Here is a 6,000-nt window from a genome sequence, read left to right as displayed (position 1 = left end):
CTTTATTTTTGTCTTGGCATGCCTGTTACATATAAGGGGTGAAGTCTTAGGTATTCACCAGGGCCAGCCAACCTAATGTCATTGCGTTGTGGTGCTGTATGTGGTGGAGTGGCCTGAGAAGGAACAATGCTGCTTGCTGGGTTCTCAGCCAGCTTTCAGCCACTTTCCCCACTATCCACAAGCAAATTGAGCCCTTCTGGTGCTGATTCCCAGGTAGGTGGGTTTGTGTACATTCTAGGACCCTGTTGGTCTCTCCAATGAACTCTCCTGTGGGGCTGGGAGTTTCTCCTGCTTGCCTCCTCTACCCCCACAGGTGTTTTGAGTCAGAGGCTTTGAGGCTTTATTTCCTTATGCTGGAACCCTGGGTTGTGCAGTCTGTCTTGATCCCCAGTTGTTCCTCCCAGTTTATCCTCACACAAATGTGGGGCTACCCACTCTGCCAGCTACCACCTCACCCAGCCCACCAGCCACCACTTTGCTGCAAGTCCTCTCCACCCAGCTGCCGGTCTCCACCCCTCCTACTGGTCTGAATGAATGTTTCTTCTTTAACTCCTTGGTTGTTGGACTTCCATACAGTTTGATTTTCTGTCAGTTTTGGTTATTTTTTGTTTTTAAATTTGCTGTTGTCCTTCTTTCTGTTGTGTGAGGAGGCACAGTATGTCTGTCTACCTATGCCTCCATCTTGGCCAGACACCTTGGATCATGCTTTTTTAATTCAGCCTTTTATGGATCACATAATCCATTTATATTTAATATTTGTCCATTATATATAATCCATTTACATTTAATTACTGATAAGGTAAGATTTATGTCTGAATTTTGCTTTTTTTTCTATATATCTGGGTTTTTTGGCTCCTTGATTCCTTCAACACTGTCTACTTTTGCGTCGAATAGATGTTTTCTTTTTTTTAAAAGGTTTTTATTTATTTTTTTTGAGAGGAGAAGGGAGAGTGAAAGAGAGGGAGAGAAACATCAATGTGTGGTTGCCTTTCATGCACCCCCTACTGGGGACCTGGCCCACAACCTAGGTATGTGCCCTGACTGGAAATCTAACCAGCAACCCTTTGGTTCACAGGCCAGCACTAAATCCACTGAACTACACCAGCTAGGGGTGAACAGATATTTTCTGGTGTACAGTTTTAACTCCCTTGTCAATTATATGTTTTGAGTTATTTTCTTACTGTTTGGCCCAGTGAGTACTATTAACCTCTTAATATATAATAATCAGGTTCCAATTAATAACAGGTTCATTTCAATAGTATGTAAAAAATTTCTCTAGCACTGGCTGGTGTGGCTCAGTGGATTGAGTGCTGGCCTGGGAACCAGGGGGTTGCTGGTTCGGTTCCCAGTAGGGGCACATGCCTGGGTAGCAGGCCAGGTCCCCAGTGGGGGGCGTGCGGGGGGCAACCACACATTAATGTTTCTCCCCTCTCTTTCTCTCTCCTTTCCCCTCTCTCTAGAAATAAATAAATAAAATCTTTTTTAAAAAATTGCTCTAAAACTCTACTTCCTACCACTCCTCTATGTTGTTATCAATATTATCACAAATTATATTTGCATACATTGTGAGCTCAACAACATACATTTATAGTCATTGTTTTATGCAGTTGTCCTTTAACAAAAGCTACATTTATTATGTTTTATATTTACCTATGTGGTTACTTTACCATTGTTCTTTACATCTTTGCATGGATTTGAGTTAATGTATAGAATTCTTTTATTTAGTTTTTCCTACAGTTAGTTTTTCTGACAATGTTTTCTTTCTCCTTGCCAGATATAGAATCCTTGATTGACAGGTGTGTTTTTTTCAGCACTTTGAATATGTCATCCAACTTTCTGATTTCCATTTTTGTTAAAGGTTTTTTTATCCTCACCAATGACATGCTTATTGATTTGAGAAACAGGAGAAGGGAGGAAGAGAAAGAGCGAGAGAAAGATCAATTGGTTGCCTCTTGTACACAGTCCAAATGGGACTGATCCTGCAACCCAGACATGAGCCCTGACCAATGATCAAATCCAAAAACTTTTCTGATTATAGAACAATGCTCCAACCAGCTGAGGCACACTAATCAGGGCCAGCTTCTGTGGTTTTTAATAAAAAATCAACTGTTAAATATTATTGAGGTTTCCATATGTGTGATGAGTCCTTGCTCTCTTGCTACTTTCAGGATTCTATCTTTCCTTTTGACTTTCAATAGTTTGATTATGATATGTCTAGGTTTGATTTCTTAAGTTTACCTGATGAAGAGTTTTTTGAACTTCTTGGATATGTAGATAAATGTTTTCTACCAAATTTGTGTAATTTCAGCAATTGTTTCTTCATGTGTTTTTTTTCTCCTCCTTTCTTACTCTCCTATCCTATGGAACTCCCATTATGCTTATGTTGATAGATTTGTTGGTTTGTGAAGCTTTGTTCATTTTTCTTTATTCTTTTTTATTTCTGTTCCCAGTCTGGGTAATATCAATGTATCATCTTCAAGTTCCCTAATTCTTTTTTTTTGCCTGTTCAAATCTACTGTTGAACTCCTCTAGTATTTTTTTCCATTTCAGTATTTATATTTTTAAACTCCAAATTTTCTGTTTCCTTTTCATAATATCTTTTGTCTATCTCTTATTAATATTCTTCAGTGAGATGTCATTGTCACACATTAATTCTTTAGATATGGTTTGCTTTAGCTCTTGGAAATTATCTAAAACCAATTATTTAAAGTCTTTGTCTTACAAAGTCCAACACCTGGGGTTCCTTAGAAACAATTTCTATTGATTGCTTTTTTCATTGTTTGGAGAGTATTTTCTTATTTCTTTGTATGCCTCATACTTTTCTGTTAAAAACCAGACATTTAAAATAATATAATGTGACAACTCTGGCAATCAGATCCACCTAACCCACCAACAGAGTCTGTTGTTGTTGCCACTTGTTAAAGTTGTTTGTCTAGTAACCTTTCTGAACCAATTCTGTAAAGTCTACATTCTTGTGATTTTTGTGTCTCTATTTAGTTAGCTTATTGAGTCACTAATGATTGGACAGAATTTTTCTTAACCACCTGGAGCCAGTAAACCTCCCAGACTTTGCTGCAAGTGGCTCTGTGTTAGTGTTGGGAAAGCCTTTAAAACTCAGTTTGTAACTCCATCTTAGCCTTCACTTCCTGCTTACATAGACTCTCAAGGTCAACCAGAAGTGAGAGCTTGGGATCTTCTGAGGTCTTTCCTAAGCATACTAAAGCTCTTCCGTGTAATACATGGCCCTCTAAACTACTAGGAATGTGTCAGAGCTTTTCAAAGCCTCATGCACAGTGCATTTCGCCTGCTATTTCTTTTAAGCTTTTTCTTAGTCTGTTGTTTGTCCCAACTGTTAACCATCACCTAAGGCATTTGCAAAGTTAAAACCTTGCCTTAATTATTTTTGACAATGTCCACTGTTGGGGAAGAAGTTTTTTAGCACTGAGTAAGCTCTGAGTCAGTGTTGTAAGTAGAACCACCAGAGAGGTCAGATAATGACAATTCTATAAGAATGAGGCTTTGAAAGAATTCCAGATAAATTCTGCTCCCTCTGGTGGCTGGCAAGCTGGACCAAGACCATGAGATATTATTTTTTAAGGCTATTGCACAGCTTGAAAGTGGGGAGGGAGGGCAACAAGAGCAAGTTAAAATGCCACAGAGCTCACGGTTCTTACTAAGAGTCAGCCATTTTTCTTTTTTCTTTTTTTTTTAAGATTTTATTTATTTATTTTTAGAGAGTGGAAAAGGGAGGGAGAGAGGGAGAAAAACGTCAATGGGTAGTTGCCTCTTGTGCACCCCTCACTAGGGACTTGGCCTGCAACCCAGGCATGTGCTCTGACTGGGAATCTAACCAGCAACCCTTTGGTTCACATGCCAGCACTAAATCCACTGAGCCACACCAGCCAGGGCATTTTTCTTGAATAAATGATCCATGAGTTATTGTAAGCCTTTCATTAACCTCTACAGTTCTGAAAAAGTTAATTACAAAAATTTTGCCAATTTTTTCATTGCACTTATGGAGTAGAAAATTCTTGGAAGTCTTTTTTACCACGTTTGCTGACAGAACTTTTGTTATGCCCAAAACAATCAAAACCATGGCTAAGTACAGAAGCACTAGTACTAGATACCAGTATCATGGAAATGAAGACTTAGGAGTTGTGAAATAAGATTAACAAAGAGCCTGTGTCTTCTGTGAAATTGCTTCATTTAAGGCCCAGTCAGAATAGCCACTAAATTTCTATACCTCTTCATCTTCCTTTAATTAAAACTGTTCTTCCTTAACACCAGCAACAAGATAAATGAGAATAAGCTAACTCAATCTTATCATTAGAGTTACTGTTTTATTTAATTACTAGACACTGTTTTCTACTATTTCTCTTTCAAATACACCTTGACTCAGTTGTAATATTTCTGCAGAGAAATGTACCCTACATTCCAAACAATCACCTTATAAACTTTTAAACCCAACAATTTGTTAACAAAGAGTTGGTTATATGCAATTAATGGCTAAAACCAAATTGTAAAAACTAAGTGGTGTAAGCTGGTGGATTTTTGGAGACCTCTGAAGAAAATAACACTTAAACTGGATTTTGAAGGATAAAGGAAGAATTAGGAGAATGTGATAAAGATTCTATGGCCAAAAGTTTCCAGTCTGGAATCAGCATAATACAATCTCAAATTAGTGAGGAGACTAATTGACTTCTGTCATGATTAATATGGGGAGGATAAGAAAATTAGAGTTGGGAAAACATTGAAGTTAAAGAAGACAATAGAAAATTTTAAACACTAGGCAAAAAACTTTGGGCTTAACTTGTAGGACAAAGGTTTACAACCACTTTCTCTCCTCCAATACACTTGACAGATGCAATCATCCCCAGAAACAGCAATGACTCACAGTTCAAGAGATCCTCCAATATGGAGATGAGATAGTAAGAATGGTATTAGAATCTCGGGGTGAGGTTGCGGGGTGGGGGTGGGTAGTGAGTGACACGAGAGATTTTGACAAGTCCCACTTGAGATTATCATTTTCCTTCCTTCAGCACTCCACTCATCCCTCTACACCTCTCTCATTGGGGATGAAAAACCACAGGAAACCTCTGAAGAAAACACTGTCTTTTTGAAAGTTCTTCAGAGGCTGTGTTTCATGGAGCAATGCTTAATTTCCTAAACATTAGACAAGTATATACCTGTACTTTCCAAAATGTAAGTCATAGAATACTTATTCCCACAATACAATATTCAGATGATGTGTTATAGAATTGTACACCTGAAACCTATTATTAGCCAATGGTACCCAAATAAATTCAATAAAAGAAATTTTTTTCAAAGAATACTCATCCCACAGATCTATTAAAAAGTTTCAGTCTATATAAATTTGGGAGGTCCCACATAATATATCCCATTCTATCAGAGATCCACAAACCATATTAATTAGCCTACTAAAGGATCAAAGAACTCCCACAGTAGAGAAACCTGTTCAATTTGTTTAACCCAGAATTTTCATACATTTATTTGATCCCAGATCTTATTCTCACATAGTATTTACTAATATCCTAGTATTCCACAGAAAAGATCAATAAACACTGGCCTATATTTGCTCCTTTGTGGTTGGGGCCATGTCACATGTGGTTTTGTACCAGCCATAGATCTTCTCACACAAGACAGTAAAGCAGGAAGTGGCACTGCCCCTACACTAAGAAACCCCACTCCCTACCACTCTTTCTGTCTAGCTCTCATTTGCCTCTTTAAATTCTTTAGGCAGAGAAGAACCCAACATCAGTCCTCTCCTTTACCCTTCAAGTCCCCCCAAATAACTTTATTCAGTGGGGATAATGAATCAAGGCTCCTAATTTCTTCAGTGTTTTTCTGAGACCCTGACCAATGTCCATTCCCTGAATCTGACCTAAGTAACTGAGCTGGCTAAACAAGAAATCAGCCTGAAGAATGTGATGACACTTGAAGGTCTTCCTATGTAATTAACTACAGGAAAGGGAAGGGTTA

This window comes from Phyllostomus discolor, chromosome 1 (genome assembly GCF_004126475.2).
Source record: "Phyllostomus discolor isolate MPI-MPIP mPhyDis1 chromosome 1, mPhyDis1.pri.v3, whole genome shotgun sequence".
Taxonomy (NCBI): domain Eukaryota; kingdom Metazoa; phylum Chordata; class Mammalia; order Chiroptera; family Phyllostomidae; genus Phyllostomus; species Phyllostomus discolor.
Note: the sequence above shows the minus strand (reverse complement) of the source record.